The 25209-nt window shown below is 49.3% G+C and overlaps 1 protein-coding gene across 2 annotated transcripts in view; it reads right to left on the bottom strand.

Annotated features, from left to right (window-relative positions):
• The window catches only part of LOC139756599 (uncharacterized), a 168016-nt gene that overhangs the window by 56322 nt on the left and 86485 nt on the right, over positions 1-25209 (bottom strand). The window lies entirely within an intron of this gene.

The following is a 25209-nucleotide window of genomic DNA, read 5'->3' as shown; positions in this document are numbered from 1 at the left end:
GTGTTTACAAGGTGCTGGTGGTAGTGGTGTTTACAAAGTACTGACGGCATTGGTGTTTACAAGGGGCTGGTGGCAGTGGTGTTTACAACGAAGTGGTGGCAGAGCACTTTAGGACGTCACACAACACACACTTTCTCCATGATAAAGCAGCCTTTAGAGGAATGATCCACAGGAGACGACCTTGGACCTGGGTACGACGGTGCACTGCGACCAAGCGGCGATGTTGTTGGGGAAGGACGAGGAAGGACGAGGAAAAGGAAGAAGAAGACGAAGAAGAAGATTTCAGGATCTTAAGGCCGTGGTGGCTGATGTCATGGCCATGGCACAGAGTCAAGGGGGATGCATCTGTCTGTGACTTCCAGGAAGTCGGGACACTGGCTGGCGTTATGATAGAGTGGAGGATGGTGCAGTAATAGGTCGGTGGGGCACGCTAAAGCACACCTGGCCGTGTAAAGACTTATACAGCACGAGATATATATAGCACGGGTTGTATAATGCAAGGTTTATAGCACCGGCTGTATAAGAGGAGGTGTATAGCACTGGCTGTATAGCACGAGTTGTTAAGCACTGGCTGTATAGCACGAGATATACAACACAAGGTGTATAGTACTGCTTAGCACGGTCTGTATAGCAGAGGCTGTATAACACGAAAAAGCTTATCGATCTATGCGCTGAAAGAGAGACGGCGATCGGTAATATGTGGTTTAAGAGAAGGTACGTGTAAGGAGGGGAGTGAGGTTGGGGGTGGGGGTGGTCTACGTTGGTGGATCATGTGTTAATGAGCAGTTATGCAAAGGAGAGGTTGTTGGATGAGAACGTGCTCAGAGGGGAGGGATGCGGAATATATGATTACATTTTAGTGAGGCGAGAGCGAAAGCTAGTGGCGGCTTACGGAAAGAGGAAATGATATGCTTTTGAGCGAAGCGGTGAGAGAGAACTAACTTTGCCCAATACACTACGTGAAAAGATACAAAGAGGGAGTACGTGAAGAATGGTATAGAGTGAGGAGTGATCAAACTATGAATTTGGAAGAGGAGTGACAAGTATTTAGGGACTTAGTGCTTCAGTGTGCGCCTGAGGTATGATGCATGCAAGAGGAGTGATGTGGACTCATGAGAAATGGTAGTGAGTAGTGGAGTAAGGAAGTTTAGTCGCTACCGAAACAGAAAAGGGAAGGTGTATGTACCTAAAAGTAAAGCAGAAGGGAAAGTGATAACAGGCAAAGGAAATACGAAAATAAGAAGAAGCGACTATTTTGAAGGACTGATAAATGTGAAAGATGTCAGGGAGGTGGGTGTGATATGTGTAGACCGAGTTGGCAAGCGGAATAAGAGTTAGGGCGAATGGGATGGTAAAAACATTGGAGACAGTGAGAGCCTTGCATACGGGAAAGTGATGTCGAGTGTCTGGAGTGAATGGAATTGCAAACGAGTTTCCTTGAGAGAGGACGACAGTCTTGTTGTCTGGATAGTCAGGCTGTTTGACATATGTATAGACCAAGGTGAGCTGTCTGGCTGGCGGAGTCCATGCATAGCGCCCCTGTATTAAGATGATGGGGGGACAAATGTCAGTATCTGAATCACAGAGATAGAAGTCTGTTAAGGATACGTATGTATGGAAGAGCGATTACTGAGTGTTACGCAAGGAGGGGGTAACGTTGTACAGGATAAGTGGTCCATCTGACAATAGTGAGGAATATACAGTATGTGAGAACTACTTACAGATAGAGGTTGAGCTTATGAAGGGTTAGCATATGTATATATACCTTCCAGAAGATGACACGGATATATAGTGTGAATGGAAAAAGTACCAAAAGCGTTAACGAGTTTTCACCAGGAGAGTAAGGCATGTTGCAAGTAGGAAGGGAGCGAGGTGAGTGGTTCCTGGTGAGGAGGGGTCCATGTCGGAACGTGTAACGTCATCTTGGCTATTGAGTCAGCTTACGGACAAGATGAAGAGGGAAGTAAACGCGAGGGTCATGGGACAAGGAGAGGGTAGACAATATGCTGAGGTTAGGAAGACCTAGGAGGTAAACCAGTTGCCTCCTGTGGGTAAAATGATTCCGGTAGCCGACTCCAGAAGCTGGTGATCAAGTCTGGAGGAGTGTTACAAAGAAATATACAAGTCAATCTGAGAAAAAAAATCCCAGAAATGTCCTGTATTGCAAGTAAGGGTGAGACAGGTCTGTCCGAATGTGAGCGTCAGTGGCAAGGACACAGAGGAGGTATGGTGCTTTGGCCGCCTGGGAACACGGACATGACAGCAGTAGTTGGAGCCACTTAGGGCTGAGGGTAACTAAAGAATGGAAGAGAGGGTCAAGATCGCTTTTAAAAGGGGAACACGAAGGAGAAAAAGTTAGTATTGCATGAGAAAACAGGGGAGAGTGTCCGTAAGGACAGAGGTAGACGTCTGGAGGTACAGCAGTTATATCTGTGGTGTACGGATACGAGGTTTTTCTGGGGGACTTCGAATGCAAAGGAAAGGGAGACGGTGGACGTGATAAAAATGAAATGCCTTAGGACGACATGTGGCGTGAGGCGAGGTGATCGTGTGAGAAATGGCGTCGTCAGAGAGAAGTATGGCAGTGGGCTTATTCAGCCTCGGAGGGCCATCCTTGGGTGTGCTGAAATGGATCTGGCATATGGAGAGGATGAGCGAAAAGAGACTGACAAATTGGAGGTACTTACCCTAGTAAAGGGAAACAAGGGAAAGGGAGAGACAGAGGAAGAGACGAAGGGATGAAGAAAAGGAGGCTTATGGATATTGGAGCCCGAGTATCCAGGAGGGTGAGAAGGCATGCGTTGGAAAACAAAAAATGGAGGGATGTGATATACTGGGGGCGGTGTAAGCCCGTTACCGGGATGATCTGTGCTATATGAGGCAGAGCTTCGTTGTGGATGGTAGGTGCAGGCTTTAGTGCACTATACAAGACAGCAATACGTGGGCTGGATGTGTGCAAATGAAGAAGTTGTTCGTTTCCTCCTGACGCTACCTCACGAAGGTGGGAAAAGCAATTAACTATCACACACACACACACACACACATACACACAGAGCAAGTGTGCTACAGCAGACAGTGAGCGGGTGTTACAACAGACAACATACGTGTTACAGCAAATAGCAAAATGTTCATCAGATAACTGATGTTATATCATATACCTGGTGTTACAACGGACAGCAAGTGGACTGCAGTAGACAGCAGGGATATTTGCAGCAGACCTGTGTTATAGCAGACAACGGATGTTACAGAAGACGACAGACGCTACAACACACAAATATTACAACAGACAGTGTGTGTTACAGCAGTCAACAGATGTTACAGCAGACAACTGATGTTACAGAAAATACTAAAGCAGACATCAGACTTTGCGGCAGACAGCAAATGTCACAGCAGACATTACACCAGACAGCAGATGTTACATCAGACAGCAAATGTTACAGCAGACGTTACAGGAGACAGCAAGTATTAAAGCAGACAGTAGGGGCGCCTTTGAACAAAGGCCATACCCGGACATAACACTCTGTAAACATATATTGTTCATATATACTTTTGCATACAAGCTAAAATATTTACATACACCATGTTGCCGGGCGACGGGCCGCGCACGGTAGGAAGGGTGATAATGACCAGGGAGGAAGGGTGGCTACAGGGAGAATAGAAACAGGGAGGGAGGCTATATGGAAAAAGGGAGCAGGGGTGGTTTAAGAGAGGTAGGCCAAGGGAGGGAAAGTACAGGGTGGGAGGCAGTAAGGGTGGCTACAGGGAGGGAGGGAGGGAGGGAGGGAGCATAGGTATCTACAGGGAGAAAGGCAACAGGGAAGGAGGAAATAAGGGTACCTGCAGGGAGAGACCGAGTAAGGGAGGGTACAGGGAGGCGGAACAGTACGGGTGGCTACGAGCAGGGTTCTACAGGGAGGGAGAGAGTGAGGGTGGCTACGGGCAGGGAGGCTATGGAGGGAAGAGGCAAGGTGGCTAAGTAAAAAGGAAGGGTGTGTGTGTGTGGCATGAATACAAATGACGAATGATGAAGGAAGTGAACACACACACACACACACACCACACACACACACACACACACACACACACTCACACATGCACATATCCCCGCCTAAGCTGGCGTGTGTGTGTGTGTGTGTGTGTGTGTGTGTGTGTGTGTGTGTGTGTGTGTGTGTGTGTGAAAACGAAGAAGTAAAGATATCATACATATATATGCAAGGCTAAGAGACGGGGGCAGCACGAGCGTAAAACTCTCTCCCCGCAACACACAGATAATAATGACACTGCAGCTGTAACTGGTAAATCATGAGAGGTGAGGGAAATGACGGAGTGGGATCACTGTGGAGGGACGGTTGTCAGGAGGTGTGAGACGAGAGAGGAGCGGCAGACCAAGTCCTAGCCCCAGGCTGGTGCAGATGTCTAGGGTGAGGTACTGTAAGGAGGTCTCAAGAGGGGTGCTTAGGATGTCGAGGGTGAGGTGCTAGGGTGTCGAGAGTGAGGTACTGAGGCGTCGTGGGCAAGGTGCTCGGGTGTCAAAGGCCTGTAACGCTTGGGAACATATGGTGTCATGAGAAATGATTTTTGTGACACGGAGATGAGACTGAAGACGAACCGGTGCCCCAGGTTGTTATGTACGAGGCCCTACACCCGGGCCAGGCTTAGGACAGGGCCTTCCCCTCACCAGGGCAAGACCAGGGTATCCCCACATAGGGCCAAACCAGAGCCCTCCAACCGAGGCCCAGGCCAGGCTAGGGATTCGACCCCCGTCAGTCAGGTTAGGGATTTCCTCCCCAGGAAGGCTCGGCTACGACCCCTCCTCCACCCTTCAGGAGGGTCAGGCTAGGGGGTCTTCTACCAGAGGGCCTGGACAGGGGTCCCTACCTCCCCTGCCTGGAAAGGGTCAGAGCCTCTCTGCAAGAGGGCCAGGAGCGGTCAGGAAGTTGTCTCTAGCAACGTTCCTGGAAAGTTTGGCGGCGGGGAGAGTGACACGGGGTCTGGGTCCAGGAGGAGGAAGAGACTGGAACAAGTCCGTGTGAGAGGTGATGAGAATACGATGGAGGTGAAGGGGGCTGCTGCTCCTGGGATTAAGGGGAGTTTTTCTTGGGGTGGAAAGGGGGCTGTATACACCGGGGAGGAGGTTGGGGTAGGCAGAGGGACGAGACACTTCATTAAGAGTGAAAATACAAACTGAAAGTTGTGTCCTCCTCCCTCAATCAGGAGTTCCTGACTGCGGCTTTTTATTCAAGGGGCGGTAGTCACAACGGTTTGCAAACATGGTGCAGAAAGAAAAATATGATACGGTTCTGATTTTCATGTGTCATGAATGTGAACCTTTGGGCTAACCCTTTGGTCCACATCCACTCATATGGTATAATTTGTTGTTTCCGACGGAGAACTTGAAGTCTGACACCTGAGAGAATTATGGAAATTCTTACAAACCTCTGAGCAACGTTGTGTCATAATGTTCCGACCCGAAGAAGGCGCCTCTGTGGCCGATATCCATCAGCGTCTGGTGGTCGTGTATGGTGATGGTGCCCCTTGATATTCCTCAGTAACAAAATGGACAGTAGAGTCCAAGCGCGGTCGTGAATGTCTTGCGGATGGCCCCTGGTGAAGACGGCCTTCAGATGCCACTGCCGAAGTAACTGTGGTCCAAGATGGTAAGCGATTCCCACGGATCGGCACAATCACATCGAAGACATTACCACTTGAGGTCGGAATAGCCCATGAAACCAGTGTGACCATCATTATCTAAGAGCACCGACGTCTGTCTAAATTCTATGGACGACGGGGTTCCAAAAACCGCCAGGGTGGTGTTGCCTCAAGTCACAAGCTGTTTGAGTTGGATAAAGCCCTCCCAGCCAACTTTCTCTCCCTTTTGGTCACAGGGGACGAGACCTGGATGTGTCACTGGGATCCGGAGTCCAAGGCGGAAGCCATAAGATAGAAAAACGCTGGACTTCTCCGTCTCCCCAGCACAACCCTGACACATGTCCTTTGGTCACCTGATACGTGCCTGTTGTCACAGGAGACATGACTGTGGCCACCTGGTTAGATCACGGCCTTAGTTTCCTGGGACGCCAAAGGGGATCCTACTGACCGACTGCATGTAATTATAATACAACGATCACAGGTGATTATCATACCGACCTGATTCGAAGATCGCGCGATGTCAACGGGGTATATTGTTGTTGTTAGATTTGCCAGCTCTCCGACCGAGATGGACCCTCGTCATCTTCTCGTGATTTGCCACCATCGAAGACCAAAAGCGGCAGGGAATGTTGACGACAGGTATGTGGCATGACAATGCACCGGTCCACAAGGCTCCTCCTCCATAAGCTGCTTTCTGTGCCTACGGTGTCAAGCATCTCTCTCTCTCTCTCTCTCTCTCTCTCTCTCTCTCTCTCTCTCTCTCTCTCTCTCTCTCTCTCTCTCTCTCTCTCTCGTCAGTCAGCACACGTTCACACGAAAAAAAATCTCCGGTATAATTAGCGACACACACTGAGTGACGCTGGGTACATAGTGTCCCTCAAGACTCGTCACAGTTACCTGGCAGCGTCCACACGAAGGCCTCCGGCGACCTCCCCCCCTTGTTACCAGACTGCTAAATTTCCTCTTGTGTCACGCGAGATAAAAGTACCGTTGAGGAATTTTACACTCGGCTGCAGATGGTATTGACGTGACGTGTGTTGACGTTGGCGGTGTGATGAGGTCCCCTCCTCCTCCTCCTCCGCCCTGTCGTCTCCCTCCTGACTCTCACTCTACTCTTTCACTTGTTCTCTCACTCTCCTCTCACTCTCCCGACCTTCACTGTAATCCTCCCTACTCCACTTTCCACCTGCTTCCCCTTCACTCTTCCTCTCTCTTCTACTGCCTGTGTCCTGCCTCCTTCCTACACCCTATCCTTCCCCTTCCCCCTGACCAACGAACGACACACAGATCATGACAGAATATCTCTGATGTTGTCTGCCAGGCGAGACTGCCGAGACTTTACTGACGCGGAACACCCCAGCCCAGGCCTTGATGGTGTCCCCTTCTCCTTTACAAGCCCAGCCCCTGAAGATGCCCCTTCTCCCATAAGCCCAGCCCCTGATGATGCCCCTATCCCCCTTAGTGGTGGCCCTTCTCACGAACCCAGCCCTTAATGGTGTCTCTTCACCCCACACAAGCACATCCGTTGATGGTGCACCTTTCCCATCCCTCGCAAGTCCACCCCTTGATGATGCCCCTTCCCGAAAGCCCAACCCAGCATTCTAAGGCACCCCTTCTACTCCTAAGGCCAATTTCGCCCCTTTTCAGTGCCCTTTCCCTTGACAAGCCCTGCCAAACCCTTTACAGTGTTCCTTCCCCTCACACGGTTTATCTAATTAATTGTTGCCAAAGGCTGAAAATATGCAGGTGAAAAATACACACAAAACACAGTGGAGCTTAAAGGTGTGTGTGTGTGTGTGTGTGTGTGTGTGTGTGTGTGTGTGTGTGTGTGCTGGGGGTTAACAGAGTCTCTGCACAAACAGTGAGGCGGCAGACTACCGATTATTGATGATGTACGCAACGGGTGGGATGAGGCTGTTCTCCTAGCGCTTCCGCCCGAGATCAGATGAACTCGATGATGTTGTGGTGGCGAGGCGCGGCCCACTGACGAGGGATCTCTAAGGGGCAGGAGGTGACGGTGGCGAGAAGTGTGCGGTACGCTTCGCTGTTCCGTAAGCTCCAGATGATGGCTGGAAAGAGCCGGGAGGGCAGTGTGTCGAGCGCTTCTTGACCAGTGGTGTAAGACGGATTGGAAGCTGACTTTGCATGCTCTTTTCTGCACTCTTCCCCGACGGCTCCAGTTTTGGTGTAGACAGGGAGGAAGACCAGGCGAGGGAGAGGCATAAGTGAGTTTGAGAAGAACTGAAAGTTGTCGTAGATATTCTTGAACTCAGGAGGTGCAGGGAGTCCATGTGTCTGAAGTCGACTGTGAATATATACGCAACATTGGAGTAAGTGATGATGGTACTGGTTATGAGTGTGTTGTGGGTACGTGTTGTGAGTGAGAGGATGTTCTACGTTAGTGGGTCGTTGGTCAGGGGTGTGTGTTGTGGCTGTGCAGCAGATCTGAAATGTATTTGTTGGAGTGTGTGTGATGATGTAAGTGTGCTGTAAGTTGGGAGCGAGTGTGCTGTGGGTGACTGATGTTGAAAGCGTGTTTAGAGTACATACGCTGAGGGTGAGAGCAATGTGTGAGTGTTTGTGGCGAGTGTCTTGTGCATAGCTGCTGATGGGTGTGAACTGCATGAGTGTGGTATAGGGTGAGTGCGCGGGAGGTTAGAGTGGGAGAGCCTCACCAAGAGTGAGTGTGTGGGGTGGCTGGCAAGGTCACTAAAGCACCGTCGCCAGCCGCCCATGACACTGCTCGATACCTGGTGATCACCGTTATTACTGGGTCAATGCCCAACCACACCCCCAACCTTCCGGGATTAGAAGAGGGAGTAGGAGGAAGAAAAAGGGAAGGAGATAGGGAAGGGGAAAGAGGAAGGAAAATCCAGAGCAAATTAATCCAACACTGCCTAGGTGATGGTGAGGGTGGGTGGGTGGGAAGTATTTAAAAAACAAACTTAACGTTTTCTTGATACATAAACATTTATACTGAGGAAACTGATCCCATGAATAAGGCAAGGAAGGGTAGCAAACCACTTAAGTGAGAAGAGAGAGCTGAGGTAAAGAAGAGGCATATTCTAAGGGAGAGATATATGTAAACGAGACAGAAGTTACTATAAGAGATACTGCAGAGGCACACGTCACTTCCAAGAAAACTGGCAAGAACGAGAAGGAAAGACTACGAAAATATAGTCTCCGAAGAATCAAAAGGGAACCCCAGGGTAATGGGGGCAACATATATACTCCAGACTTCAGTCTAGATTGGGGATCCCAGACCAGTCAGAAACCACTACGAATTAACACAGAAAAAGCAGAGGTGTTGGTAGAATGCTTCGGCATGGTGTTAGCACGAGAACCACAAGGGAATATAACCCCATTTAGAGCCAGGGACAATCACTGAAACAATTAGAAGCAACAGCCATTAGCAAGGATGTTATCGTGGAACATCTAGAATCACTGGATGAATCTAATTTCACCTGGGCCAGAGAGTTTACCCCCCCCCCCATCAGTAGTCTCAAAAGCTGTTTGCAGAAGCACTGGAACAGGGTGCAGATGATCCACGACTTTCCGGCACCAGCACCAGGGCTCAATGCGTCAGACATATTCACATCTGATCACACAGGCCTTAGCCTGCCATCAGCAACTTCTTCAGATATCTTACGGCGATACCAGAAGAGCAGCTGGGCCACACACTAACACCACTTGGTCCTACAGTCGACCACAGGTGTTCCATTTATCCAGAAACCATAGTAAACACGTCATTTTCTACAACAATGGGCGGTAAAGTAATTTCCCTTTTTTCATCAGACAGCTATTCAGTGGGTGGCAAATTGTTTACCATGGAGCTCTGGACCCTGTACCATCGGATATGGATTACGGATTTTTATTTTCAGAGTGGCTCCATTTGAGCGAAGAGATGTTGCCATGAATATCTACTACTGCGATACGTTGGCGGGTTCTATGGCTCTACAGAAGCCGAGGGAGCGCCATCACTGCCAACACCAGAGCCATACGTGCAACAATTCAGTGTTGCCCGAGGAAACCTACTCCTCGTCTGTCAGGACAAAATTGGTATACATCCAACATCTGGTCTCTACAGACTCCACGAAGACTTAAGATTTGTTTTTCTACAAAGTGCACGTCTTGTAGTGCCTAAAAGATGTAGACACGAGGGCCAGATTGGAATCTTGCCTACACCCTCAATGTCCTTAAGAGTAGCGAAGCAACATAGCCATTTAACTGGATTTTACTGTGAGCAAAACTGCAGGGTCTGGGCAGGAAAATCCTCAGCTACTTATTAAGAAGCCATCGTCTCCTCAGCGTGGCCGTCCGGTGCGTTGCGTCAACCCAGGGTGTTACTGGTCCCTTACTTTACTGGGAAAGAGTGTGTTTTGGGGATGGGTATCTCACATCCTGATCGGCACACGCTGGAGACGCTTTTCACTCCCGAAGTGTGAGTACAGGATGCTCTATTAACGCTTTATGGCCTCAATACAAGGGAGAGACCAGCTATACTGCATCTAACGCCATGACCTTCCACAGGATACAATATCCCAACAAGATGATCTCTTTCGATGGGGTGACATTTTCAGGGTCTCCACCGATCTACAAGCCCTTGATGTCTTCCTGTGGTTGTTGGGGGTTAACTCAACATGATGCACTGCAATACACATGGAAATGTGGGCGAACTGAAAACAACACAGCTCACTGCATTCGCGAGATTCCCGTGGCTACGGCCCCAGGCTTCGATAAACAATGTGTTGTTCGTTTGATGTTCTGAGTGTATAAAACCAGAATGGAAAACATCTCGAGGATTTATATGTTTCATTCAAACCTGCACACATTGGTAAGGATGTATACAGTCTGTATTTATACCAGTCAATACTTACATGGCCTTAAAAGTGTCATCATAGAATAATTTGCCACAGAATTACGGTAACAGCTTATTAGACAAGGGAATGACATGATCTGCTTGTTTGTAGTGAGCTAATGGTCTTGCTGGATTCTCTTGTTCTTATCAAAATGGCAGTGGCAAGGGCCATCAGCCACACTGTGACCCAGGAATTCGACCGCATATGTACTACCCAATGCCACACTTAATGGGTTTCAGCGTCATAACACGGTGTTGAAAACGCCTACATTACCACATAGAAGGACTCTGTGCTCATCTCGCTGTCACCATACGACGTTAGCATGGTGACATTGGCTCATGCATGACTCCTGAGGCCTCTATATCATGATTTTTCTTTTATGACGGATCAATCAACCCCGGAGATATGAGTCTGACGAGCACTGGTGACTGGCATTTGAGGCCTCGTCTGAAGACGTTCCAATGTGGCCAAATCAGACTCATCCCGGAGCGCGTATCTGCGTATTTATAGAGTAAGTCCTGCATTAGTCGCTGATCCTCGACAAAAGACGTTTACTTCATGTCGTCCACCAACGTTAAGTGTGCACGGCGTACAGCTTCCCCGCCTCACTACTTGTCTACAATCACGTGTAACAGCACTAATAATAACCTCGATGTCGTAGTGTGAAGCACGGCATCGACACACATCGAGGTTATGCTGATAAACTGCCTCAGTTTCCAGTAGTTCCAGTCTGGACGATGGCTTTGCGGCTCAGTAGAGACGCTCGAGAGCGACATAACTCATAACAAACTGGAGACACTTCAGCTGCTCTGACGGGCTGGCTGTAACATATGGGTTTATGCCCGTATTGAGGGGCATAATGATACATGGGTCATCCTTGTGTCGATGGGGTGTGATAATGTATATCTTAAGATTACGCTGAAGGGCATGATAATGTATAGGTTCTACCCGTGTTGAGGGGCATAATACGTACTGTATGAGTCATAACCGTGTTGAACACATGCCAATCCTCAAGCGTGTTCGCGTGGAACCGCTTGTTTCGTTTACTTCTTCACTTCTTGCGCAGTTTAGCATCTTGGCTGTAAAGTGGCTGATGCGGAGGTAGATGAGGGGTGTAGTGTGGAGTTCCCACTGTGCTCCTGTAGGGGATAGGAGCGTGGAAGTGGCTAAAGTTTCGTGGTGATGCGTCGTTCCCGCTGTTCTACTGCAAGGGGAGGGTATTATAGTGGAGTCTTGCAATGCTGCGGCGGAGGATGTAGTCTGTGGTGCTGTGACGGAAACAGGAGTGCGAATCCGTAGTATCAGCGATGCTCCAGCTGAAGCTGAGGCTTTGCTGTGGAACTACGATGTTAAAGCCAATGGTAAGGCAGTGCTGTGGTTCGTCACTACAGCGGGAGAACGCATTATGCTCGGACCCCATCTTCCGCTGAGGGGAAAGGGGCCACAAACCCCATGCTGAAGCTGTAGTGTAAGGTGCGGCGATACGGTGGATCAGTGAGGCGTTGTTTTCTCAGAATTAGTCTGCCTGAATGAGTTCTCTCAATGTTTGTGGGCCACGGGACCACCACAGACGGAGGTGCTTGTGTGACGGCATTTGTTTCGGCCGGGGTGTATGCGGGCAACGCAGGCATGGAGAATGGTATATACCAACAGAAAAGCGCAGGTTGGCAACGCCGTCGATGTCAGTCGGTGTATATCTTGCCTCACTCGCAAGGTAAGTTGGCGTCTGGAGAGTTATTGCAACATTTTTTTTTCTCTCCTAATTGCTTTCTGCGAAAAACACTGGGTATCAGAGTGTATCTCGGTGTTGTGAGAGTTACACCGGACCTTGGGATTAACAGCTGTTGGTTTGTTATGCTGTATAGATCCCCGGAATGGCTGCCTGTGTTGACTCGGATGAGGTGGACCGAGTTCATCGGGTCTACTGACTTTTCTAAGGCAGAAACGGCAGTTGATCGTGTATTACCTGTTTTTTTCTTGGACAACTGGGCGCTTCGAAGTAGGCTTCGTCCTTGTCCATCACTGGTGCGGTGAGGGACATGTGTCTTTATCATACGCGAGCAGCGACTCTAGACAGGATTTCTGAGGCAGGAGCCTGAGAATCAGGTCAGTTAAAACTCCTTTGTCATCAGGGGCTTCTGTCTTCCTCACCTGGGTATCAGAAGCCTTGCGGTGGCGTACCGAATTAAAATACCGTTCCGTTTTCTTGAAGGTAGGCTTTAACAAGTGCTGGGTTATGGTATTCTTTGTCTTCAGGCCAAATGCTTTCAAGAGCTCCTCCTCCTTCATTACCTTACGATGCTCAATAGAGTCATCAAAGCGGCGAAGGCAACATTATGACCTGGTCGCTGAGTTTGTAACCTGCGTCAGGTCCTCAAAGGACTAATGAAGACCTCACTCTCTTTGGTCTCATTATGCGGCCGGAGCTTAAAATACTTAGGTGCTGGTACATCATTACAGATGCGAGGGGGCTGGGTGGTAGGAGGCTGATCTTGTGGCTGCTGCACTTGAGCTAACTCAAGAGCACGTTGGTGGGCGGCTCAAGTGCAAGGATTTTTCTTCTTCATGCCCGGAGGAACCCTCATCCTGCTCCTATCCCGGTTTTTCATAATATAGGGTTCTCTCTTGCTCTGGGGATGGCACTTGTATCAAACCAAGTCGCTCAGATGTCTAAGGGTCCTGTTCCTCTATCATACCTTAAATGTACTGCAATGATATCAAAACCCCATCTTTAGGCCCGATGTCCAAATGCTCCAGCGTATATCCAGCCAGGGACATGGTGGTGATAGTCATAACTGCAGTTATTCACTTTATGATCAAGAGTCTCTTAATAACACTGTCTAACGAAATCCGAACACTGTTCAACGAGTCCGAGTTTCAAAACCTCGAACACTGGGGGACGACACAGTGACAGTAACCGACATGACAACAGTAGTCAGAGTGGCAATAGTATGTGTGTCTTGGTGGAAGTCTGTGAAGAAGATGGGGTCGAAACTACAGAGTTGACAGTCTCTTTCTGGGAGCCAAATATTGTCAGAAAAGGATCATGGGGGGAAGACTTGTGTGTGATGGTTATGGTAAGCAGGTGTCCCTGCTCGGACGCCAAGTATTGTCGAGGGGTTATGATGTGAGGGTGTATCATTACAGACTGACAGCGTCCTCAGAAATATAAGACTCCTGGTATACAACCCTCAGTGATCTGTCACCTTATTCAGTAGAGCACTTTCCCGCCAGTAAACAGTAGTAGTGTAAGTACAGACCAAGGTTCTGGTATATACGTATATTCAGGGATGGAATACAACGTATATAAAAAAATGTGTACAAATATTCAAAAGACCACCAAACACGAGAGAAAACTGAAACTGAACTTTCAAAAAGAAATTACTCAAAGAAAATGAGAGATTTGGGGAAGGACTGAAGAACACTGTCTTTCTCAGCCTGCCATGTACATAAGATACACTAAATAACGTAAGCGTTACTCTAAGTTATCACTAAGCACTTTGCGGAGACTTCTAAGCTGCTGGAACACTTTGTTGGGATTTTCAAGGTGTCTGAGAGGCGTCACTTCTTCACACAGTAACTACCTTGGTGGGATACCCATCGTCCGCTTGGGGGACCTCAAAGAGGTAACAAGACCCACCCACCCACTTTAGACCATCAGGCTCGTCACGCTCTTATACACTTAATATCTCTTCAGATGGCACAAAATCCAATACTTCTTAGGTGAGTTGGTAGGATGATGCTTGAGACATCTGGTGCTACGGTCTGGTACAGTGAGGGAGTGCTGGACTTGAGGTTCCATTCACTTTACCCGCTACCCTCCTCCACCCCTATCTGCACCCTGGACAGCCAACATGTTCCTGGACGCACAGTCTACAAAGGCAACTATGAACGAAGGAAATGGCGTGCCCGTCACCTCCCTCAATGAGCTAGGGACTAGACGCAAGCTCCGGGCCATAACCCCAGCTTAAATGCAGTTCAGGAACTGGGAAATGTTCGGGAGAAACCCTTCCTGCCGGCTCTGCTGCAGTAGTCTAAGCGGGAGAGCTCTGCTGCAGAGAAAAGCCGAGGAAGAGCAAGGGATGCCGCAGGATAGACAACAGGTCACTGCGATTCGTGACTAAGGAAGAATGACACGCAAAGAAAACGGAAGATCAACAGCTACGATCAACCATAACACTAATACGAACATGTTAAAAAAAAAAACACAAAAATATTACATAAAAAAAAGCTTAAACTAGAGGAAATCGAAGGCACAAACTACACAAACATTCAAAACATAAACCACAACACAGACAAAGAACACACCGGCTTCTCACGGAGCCTCGAAGCTCTGAAAGAAACATCAGTCATCCATCACCACCCACAATGAACACCTCTCGCCCTAGCGTAACTACTTGTTTTTATACAAACATGTATCATCTTATATTCCAACAGTATAAAATAACACAAAGAAATACTACACATACGCCCTACTTTACACTAAAACCACACACACACACACACACACACACACACACACACACACACGCTCGCACGCACGGTTTTAGGGAAAGGTCATGTGTAAAGAACCTCTTAGATTTCTACGAGAGAGTGAGCTCTGTCTTAGACAAAATGGAAGGCCGGGTGGATTGTTTGTATTTGCACACTGAACTGCATGGGAGGATGATTAAGAAGCTCGGTCACCATACTGTATAGCAAAGGAGCCTTCTCCATATGGGTGGAAGTCACCAGCGGTGTGCTACATGGCTTTGTTCTGGTACCGTTACTATTCTTGATCATTGTGAATGACTAGCTTGAGAGTTTGGACTTCTGCCTGCCTCAATATGTTTGCGCATGATACAAGAGGACCTAAACAAACTTCAAAGTGGGTATGATGCATGGTTGATGAAATTCAGCCAGAGCAAATGTAAAGTAATGAGAGCGGGAGAAAGTGAGAAAAAAAAGGCCTCATTTTAATTGTCATCCAGTAGGAAATAAACTTCGGGATTCTGTGTGTAAGAAGGACTTGGGAGTCGACCTCGTCCCTAACCTGTCGCCAGTCTAGACACAAGAGACAAACTGCCTGCTAGCAAATAGTAGAAAAATTTTCGATCTGTTAAAGAAATAAAAAGGAAGCTGTTCATATCTTATATATGGCCGAAACTAGAATATGCTGCGCAAGTTTGGTCATCGCACTTAAAGAAGCACAAAGAGCTAAGAGAGAAGGTCCACCCTAGTTTAAAGCGACATACAGTATCGCTACACATACACACACATCCCACTATAAAGCAACACACACCATCAGTACACAAAAACACCCTAGTATAAAACAATGCAGCATCACTACACCCCCCAAATATAAAGCAACAAACCATCGGTGCACACGCACACCCTAGTATCGAGCAACACAGCACCGCTACACCCCAGAATAAAGCAACACACACACACACACACACACACACACACACACACACACACACACACACACACACCAGGCTACCGGGGATATACAAACGAGGCACCAGAAAGCAACAATCAAGAAGCTGCTCACATACAGCAATAAACCTACACCATACATCCTCACCCTGCGCAGCTATCTTCTGTTCCTCCACTATACCTGACCCAAGCCACTCTTCCCCTCCCCAAAATAACCTCACCGTGAGAAAAAGTCCTGGGGTGGAAAACCTCATGGGGAGGAAGGCGTCAGAAACTCAAGGCATCAAACATGAAGAACGAAGAAAAAGAGAAGAGATCACAGGAAACTATGAAAAAAGAGGGGCAGACGAGCGTTAGATGAGGGAAGGAGTGGTGCTGGGGTGGTGGGGGGGTTGGGAGAGGCGAGAGAGAGAGAGAGAGAGAGAGAGAGAGAGAGAGAGAGAGAGAGAGAGAGAGAGAGAGAGAGAGAGAGAGAGAGAGAGAGAGAGAGAGAGAGAGAGAGAGTGGGGGGGTAGGGGAGGGGAGGAGAGAAGGAGGCAGTGTTTGTTATGTGAGCCCGGAAGCCCCCATCGCCTCACTCCCCCTTGACACTAGACCATCGTCGTAAGCCTCAGCCACTCCCACACAAGAGGCGTAGTGTAGGGCGTCAGGGGGTGTGGTAGGGGCGCAGTATGGGGCGTTACATGTTGTGAGAGAGGCGCACCGTTGGGGGAGGGGGATGGGGAGCCGCCGTAGCTTCAGCAAGTGTGAGGCGTCACGGGGAACACTGTGGGAGGAGTGCACCGACGCCGCATCACTGGATGTGGGAGGGATGCAGCGTCGCTTCACGGGATGTGGGAGGGGTGCGGGATCTAGGAGGGGCGCTGCGTTATATCACGAGGTGTGGGAGGGGGGTGCGACGTCGCATCATGAGGTGTGGGAGGGGTGCGACGTCGCATCATGAGGTGTGGGAGGGGTGCGACGTCGCATATCATGAGGTGTGGGGAGGGGTGCGACGTCGCATATCATGAGGTGTGGGGAGGGGTGCGAAGTCGCATCATGAGGTGTGGGGAGGGGTGCGACGTCGCATATCATGAGGTGTGGGAGGGGTGCAACGTCGCATCATGAGGTGTGGGGAGGGATGCGACGTCGCATCATGAGGTGTGGGGAGGGGTGCGACGTCGCATCATGAGGTGTGGGGAGGGATGCGACGTCGCATCATGAGGTGTGGGGAGGGGTGCGACGTCGCATATCATGAGGTGTGGGGAGGGATGCGACGTCGCATATCATGAGGTGTGGGAGGGGGGGGTGCGACGTCGCATATCATGAAGTGTGGGGAGGGGTGCGACGTCGCATATCACGAGGTGTGGGGAGGGGTGCGACGTCGCATATCATGAGGTGTGGGGAGGGATGCAACGCCTCGTCGCGTAACGGGGTGTGGGGTCCCTGGGCTGGCCAGTCCTGCCCACGTCGGAAGAAGGTAAGCAATAATTACATGTCACGGGCTGACGGGCCGAGTGAGTGTCATTAATGATACCGGAGGGAAGTTGGGCCGCTCCTAATATACTGCTGAAGGATCCTCAGCAGCGGCTGGCCTGGCCCGGCCTCCCCAGCACACACACACACACACACACACACACACACACACACACACACACACACACACTGTGGCAGATCAAGGTGTAAAGAAGGAGAACACTGGACGTGAAGCAGACTGATGCTGATGAGAGTGCCGGGTATTTCGAATTGTTTTTTCGAGGTCGTTCTCGAACAATCCTCAGCGAAGATAAAGAGAACAAATGGGATTAGTGGTGATAACCCTATATATAAAAAAAAGAGAAGTTAAAGAAATGCGTGTAACACACAAAGACCATATTTTGTTTTCCAAACTGCAATTGGGCAACTGAGCCGCTAGGCAAAAACATCGGCCTGAGTTTATTCAATTCTGGGGAGGTTAAATTATATTATTTAGGGTACGGTATATGAGCCTGGCTGCGAACATACTGAAGATTCTCTGAAAGGACAATATTGGACTGAAGCTTTTCTTTTTCGCAAGCAGAAACAGCTTTTGAGCTAAAAGGTAAAGCAGAAAAGATTGCTACCAATTACTGCTTCTGGCTAGGCGAGTGTACGAACACACGGAGTTAGACAAAGGGAAATGCGGCTGGGATAGAGTACGAGCAAAAGGAGATAGGCAAGGGGAAGTGGCTAGCGTACGAGCAGACGGAATTAGACACGGGGAAATGATGAACAGAAAACTGTCACCAGATCAGCTTGAGACTAAGCTGGAGGACGGGGAGTGGGAGGGCTTCACAAGTGGAAGAGAAAGGACTAGAGAAAACTTGAAGGATTAAACAGGTGGTACGTGAAGGAGAGAAGCTACTGGTAATAACAGAGAAAGGTGACATTTTATAGGTGAAGAAATTTGAGATATAAAGAATAACTAGAAAAAATAGAGAGATCAGAAGTTACAGAAGACTGATGAAAAAAATCAGGGAAGTGACGTACAAAAAGTGAATGCAATGTGTATGAATCTGAAATGATTAAATTCAAGTGAAAGAAAACGGAGAAAAGCAATCAGTACTGGTCAGAGAGAAAGGTCAAAAGGGTATTCTCTACGCAACCTGGAAACTAATCAAGTAAACACCCGCCACAGGGCACTATTGTAGAGAACAGAGAACAGGATATAATGCTGGGGCTGGACGTGTGTGAGAGAGAAGAGAGACAGAGACGATGGGACTGAAAGGTGCTGTGGAAGAGAGACCTGAAGGTATCTCAAACACAGCTGACGGTTTCCTTCTTTCCCCCCCCGAAGGTTTACGGGATAGCAAACGCGGGAAAGAAAAGTTAAAAGGAGCAAGGAGATTGGCCCGCTCTATCTGGACAACCTAAAAGTTTCAAGCCACATTGGTGGATGCTAAACTGGTAGGATAGTGCCGATACCTTACATATCTCCAGACAGATTTTAGGACCCGGAGCAATCAGTTACCGAGAGCAGAGAGACATCAGAACCAAATTCGAAAGGAAAATTGCACTGAACTACAGGGAAAACTACTACATATGCAACATGTGTTAAGAGAAAACAGGTCATACGTGACGAATCTCTTAAGACTTCTGTGGTAGAGGAACTCTGTAGGGTGAACTCTGTTTTAGAATATGAATTGGATGGGGCTGGATTGCGGGCTCCTGAACTGCCAAAGAGACTGTCTCACACTTTAGGCTTGGTGTCTCGCCCGTCATGGAAAAGAAAGAAGAAAAAAAAATAAGGAGGAACTGTATTACGACTTTCAGATTTTCAAATCAGTTTGCCAGTGTCGACTATGAACATTTCCACGAAAGATGGAGGAAAAAAAAAGGGCAGCCACAGTTTATTGCAATTATGTGAGAAATGTGTCAGATAGAGATACAGAGTTACTTTTATATTACCACAGCTGTTGACGAAAGGAGTAAACTGGGTGAAAAGATGTATGGGGGTACTATCATGTTGTGGATAAATGAATATGTAATAGATACAAAAGTGGATTTTCTCTCTCTCTCTCTCTCTCTCTCTCTCTCTCTCTCTCTCTCTCTCTCTCTCTCTCTCTCTCTCTCTCTCTCTCTCTTTTCCTATCTATCTATCTATCTATCTCTCTCTCTTAAACACACACACACACACACACTTTTCTCGTATTATAACAAACTTCAACGACACAAACATGTGAATACAAATGAGACACGTAAAGAAAAAACACCCGTATTTTTTCTCGCTTTCTTCAAATGTAATTAGCAGCAGACATAATTAGATCGGCGAGGAAATGTGTAATTCTTGCGTGTATATACATTACGTTATACATATGTGTGTGTGTTTGTTATCATCAGGTAACGTGTACGTCATCTGCTTGTGTTACCAGGTAACGTGCACGTTACTAATGTATTACCAAGAAGCATGTATGTTAACTGTGTGTATTACCAGGTAGCCCTTACGTTACCTTTGTGTGTTACGAGGTGGTTTGTACGATACCTGTGTATGTACCAGGTAATCCACGCGTTTCCTGTGGGTGTTACCAGGTAGCCTGTTCGTTACCTGTGTGTTACCAAGTAGCCTGTTCGTTACCTGTGTGTTACCAAGTAGCTTGTACGTTACCTGTTTGTGTTACTAGGCAGCATGTCCGTTACCTGTGTAGTGGAAACCAGGTGGGCAGGAGCGGCTCCGAGTACATACCTGTGGAGAACACGTTGGTTAGTGACCATCTGGTACCTTGTATCGACCCCCTACCTCCAACCCTTCCCCTATCTCTCCATTCTACAAATGGAACAACACCTCACGAACGCATGGCTGCGTTCGTGAGGCACCGAACGACCACGGTGCGGGGCCCAACACGGACGTGAGTGAGCCATGGGTACTGGTGGTCTCTGGGAGATTGAAGCAATGTCTCACCTCTGGTTTCTGAGACGTTTGAGCGAAGCTTCGAACTCCAGCTCCAACCCCCCCTTGCGTAGATGAAGCAATGTCTCACCTCTGGTTTCTGGGACGTTTGAGCGAAGTTTCGAATTCCAGCTCCAACCCTCGAGGGTACGACCCTTGACCTGGACGTTACGAACATTGAGCAGTAAGGTACTACCCTTCTGCAGGACGGCACGACCCTTGTGAAGGCGGTGTGAGTTTGATAGCACGACCTCTGGCCCATGGCCATAATAGCATTATACGTTATGTCGTACCGATTTGCTCCAGGGTCGTACCGTCGTGCTGGGTGAGGGAGGGAGGGGGGGGGAATTAAGGGGATATGATGTATGGTCCTGAAATTACATAATGAGGCGAATGTCCGACTCTGGGAGCAGTAAAACAAGCCAGTTCCTGAAAAAAAAAGACACCAAGCTCTGGAACATGGAATATACTAATCGCTCAGAAACATGGAATATACTAATCGCTCTGGAACATGGAATATACTAATCTAAACTCTCTACGCCATCAATCCCCCACGTTTGAAAAGTCAATCCCATCTTACTAGTCCATCTCCCGCATCTGGAAAGTAAACCCTGTGAGAAAAATCACTCGCATCAAATTAAAAAACCTTCAGTAACAAATGTAAACCTTTCAACGCATTTCATCCAGTTTACCCAATTTAAAATTCTTGGATTGGGAATACGTGAAAGCTATTTTTCTCCCTTGAGGGTACGGGCGAGTGGTGTATGGCACTGCAGTGTCCCGGTGAGGACGGTGAGTGAGTTTGATGGTCTATCGTCAGTTGAGTGATGCCCGTGACTCTTGAAAAGACCTGCGGAGCGTAAGATCTGACCGTTGCATATTCCAGTCTCGATATGTCAACCCCGAGACATTTTACGAATCTCCGAGTCTTCCCCCCGACCAAAGTCAACAGGGTTCTAAAAGCTCATACGAGATGCGTCAAAGGCAAAGGCCATTACAAGCGAAGGCTCGCGATGTAGCTGTATCAAGCGTGGGTACCGTCTTGTTCAAAGATCGCACCGCCGTCGGAGGTCGTACCGTTGCGCTCGATGCTCGCACCGCCGTGCTCGGAGGGCGTACCGTTGCGCTCAATGCTCGCACCGCCGTGCACGGAGGGCTTACCGTTGCGCTCGATGCTCGCACCGTCGTGCTCAGAGGTCGTACCGTTGCGCTCGATGCTCGCACCGCCGAGCTCGGAGGTCGTACCGTTGCGCTCGATGCTCACACCGCCGTGCTCGGAGGTCGTACCGTTGCGCTCGATGCTCGCACCGCCGTGCTCAGAGGTCGTACCGTTGCGCTCGATGCTCGCACCGCCGTGCTCGGAGGTCGTACCGTCGTGTTTCAGGGTCGTGCTGCCTATACTCAAGGGGTTAGGGACGACGGGAGTTTAGATGACACGTAGCATACATCTCGCACGTTATGACACAAACAGCATCAATACATCTGCCCCATCTCAGCCCACGAGCTGTTTCTATGACCATCTATTTTCTTTCCAGTACATCCAAGCTCCTACCGTCTGATGCACGACTGTCCCAAAAAGTGGCACACAGACATGCCATAAACATCTACCCCAGTTTATAGACCCCGACCACAATAATTACTCTTCTATGTGGAAATACTGGATATAAAAGTCAGGGTTTATGTGGTGCCATGTCGTCCATTGCCATAACTCTGATAAACCATTGATGTTAGTCAGCAATTTTTGTCTGTTTTAATAATGGTAGTTAGGAGAATTATGCTCACAGGAGCTAACATGGCGCTTTACAGTTAACGAGAGGAGAAAAAAAAAATCATATTTCAAAACATGATAGGGAACTTTCAGTCACTAAATTACGTATTTTCATAGATCATCATTATGATTCATTCTAAAGATGCAAACTTTCCCAGAGAGAAACGGGAAGGAAAGAGTGCAATTAGTGGAGGCAAGAAACGTGTGTAAATAAGACGCAACTGAAGCATTGAGGGGAATGTTTGTCCTTGTGGCGAGTGTATGCATTACTGCAGTAAATGTGAGTGTTCTTTGTACCCATGCGCGCGCACGTGTGTGTGTGTGTGTGTGTGTGTGTGGGTGTGTGTGAGTACCATTTCTGAGCCGGAGAAGGTAATTAAGACATATTTCTCATCAGCATTGCGCCTCAAACCAGCCCAGAGGAAAGTTTGGCTCCTCAAATATTGAGAGTTGATGTTTTTGCTGTCGTTGTTGTGGTGTTGGTATTGATTCTCCTGCCTGCCAGCCATTTAACTGCTCGCCCTCAATAAAATATTGGACGCACAACTTTCCCCACGACCAATCCTTCAGCGCACTCGCTTGTTATTGTTCGATTCTGGATCGAGTTTATACGAGAGAGAGAGAGAGAGAGAGAGAGAGAGAGAGAGAGAGAGAGAGAGAGAGAGAGAGAGAGAGAGAGAGAGAGAGAGAGGGAGAGAGAGGGAGTGTACACACACTAGCGCTCACGCCACGAAGTGTACAGAGTTACGAAGAACGAGCCGTACGAGCGACGCGTGCAGTCCAGTGTTCTGCGCGAGATGAAGAGACTTGAGGTTTGCAAGGGAGAGAGAGAGAGAGAGAGAGAGAGAGAGAGAGAGAGAGAGAGAGAGAGAGAGAGAGAGAGAGAGAGAGAGAGAGACAGAGGAGTTATCATTTAATATTCGTGACGTAGGTTCAGCTGGTTGGCCTCGTCATCCATCCCATGGAGGAAGGATGGGTGGGTCCGACCTTCTTGACATACCCTTGGGGTCGTCCAATGTGGTACATGTTGTACCGCGGGTCGTCCAGTGTGGCACATGTACCGCCGGTCGTCCAGCGTGGTGCATGTTGTACCGCGGGTCGTCCAGTGTGGTTCATGTCGTACCGCGAGTCGTCCAGTGTGGTTCATGTTGTACCGCGAGTCGTCCAGCGTGGTGCATGTCGTACCGCGGGTCGTCCAGTGTGGTTCATGTAGTACCGCGAGTCGTCCAGTGTGGTGCATGTCGTACCGCGGGTCGTCCAATGTGGTACATGTACCGCCGGTCGTCCAGTGTGGTGCATGTCGTACCGCGGGTCGTCCAGCGTGGTGCATGTCGTACCGCGGGTCGTCCAGTGTGGTTCATGTTGTACCGCGGGTCGTCCAGCGTAGTGCATGTCGTACCGCGGGTCGTCCAGCGTGGTGCTAGTCGTACCGCGGGTCGTCCAGCGTGGTGCATGTCGTACCGCGGGTCGTCCAGCGTGGTGCATGTCGTACCGCGAGTCGTCCAGCGTGGTTTATGTCGTGCAGCTGGTTGTTTAATGTGGTCCCGGGTGTCCAGTGTCATGCGTGTCGTTATGCGGGTCGTCCAGCGTGGTGCGCTGTGAAAGGGTCGTCCAAAGGTGATTGTCGTGCGCAGTAGGTCAGTCAGTGTTGAGTGTGCTGTGCAGCAGGTCGTCAGTGAGGTAAAAGTCGTCCGCTGAGGTGCAAGTCATGCGGCAGGTCGTTCAATGTGGCCCATGTTTTTTTGTTTCGGCTGGTCGTGACGTAGGCAGGGGTCGTAGAGCAGCAGAAGGTGAGCATAATGACAAGGGTCGTTCAGCAGCAGCAGCAGCAGCTGGTGGTGGTGGCAGGGAAGGGGGCACACGGGGAGACGGTTTCAGTGGCATAGGTCGTCCAGCAGTCAGTGGTGGTAGGTAGGGAGGTAGGTAGGTAGGCAGGTAGGTAGGTAGGTAGGTAGGTAGGTAGGTAGGTAGGTAGGTAGGTAGGTAGGCAGGTAGGTAGGTAGGTAAGTAGGTGGGTGGTTGGCTGTGGTCGTCCAACGGCCGCGAGGGTCAGGTCCGTCGCGTTGGCTTTATAATATTCGCTCGGCTACCTGCTGCCCGGACACCGTGTGTGTGTCTGTGTCCGAGAGAGAGAGAGAGAGAGAGAGAGAGAGAGAGAGAGAGAGAGAGAGAGAGAGAGAGAGAGAGAGAGAGAGAGATGGGTTGGGGGAGCTCGTTGTACAGCTCGGAGCACATCGCCACGCCTCAGGTACACACACACACACACACACACACCTCAGTCCTATATACACAAGCGGCGTTTCTATGGTGAGCCACAGGAAGGGTGACACACCCACCCTCTCCCTCATCCACCAACTCCATCTGTCGTTGGTGGTGCCAGACGCTGTGGCATGAACGGAAACGTCCGGACCGACAACAGCTTAAAATGCCCCCCGGTTTTTTTTTTAGGGAAACAAAATTGATTTCCTTAAGAGTTTTCCTCGTACGTCCTGGTATACGTGTACTGTATAAGGGGCTGTAAGTGTACCATCGGGCTGTAAGTGTACCATCTGGAAATGGCTGTAAAAGAAAATATAGTAGATGTTTGTCACTTTCATTTTTTTTACCCCAGTCCCTCAGGGCCGAGCAAACACGGAGTGGCTAATGAGTGCTGCGAGGATGATGACAAGAGTGGCTGAAGGAAGATCAGCGGCGTGAGTGGCTGAAGTAAGAGCAGCGGGGAGAGTGGGTGGCTGAGGTAAGAGCAGCGGCGTGAGTGGCTGAAGAGAGAGCAGCGAGGAAAGTGGGTGACTGAGTCAAGAGCAGCGGGAGGAGTGGGTGACTGAGTCAAGATCAGTGGGGTGGGTGGGTGGCTGGGTCAAGATCAGTGGGGAGAGTGGGTGGCTGGGTTAAGATCAGTGGGGTGAGTGGGTGGCTGAGTCAAGATCAGTGGGGTGAGTGGGTGACTGGGTCAAGATCAGTGGGGTGAGTGGGTGACTGGGTCAAGATCAGTGGGGTGGGTGGGTGGCTGGGTCAAGATCAGTGGGGAGAGTGAGTGGCTGGGTCAAGACCAGTGGGGTGAGTGGGTGGCTGGGTCAAGATCAGTGGGGTGAGTGGGTGACTGGGTCAAGATCAGTGGGGTGAGTGGGTGG

Source organism: Panulirus ornatus, chromosome 22, assembly GCF_036320965.1.
Source record: "Panulirus ornatus isolate Po-2019 chromosome 22, ASM3632096v1, whole genome shotgun sequence".
NCBI classification, from domain to species: Eukaryota; Metazoa; Arthropoda; class Malacostraca; order Decapoda; family Palinuridae; genus Panulirus; species Panulirus ornatus.
Note: the sequence above shows the minus strand (reverse complement) of the source record. Positions and strands in the feature narration are given on the sequence as shown.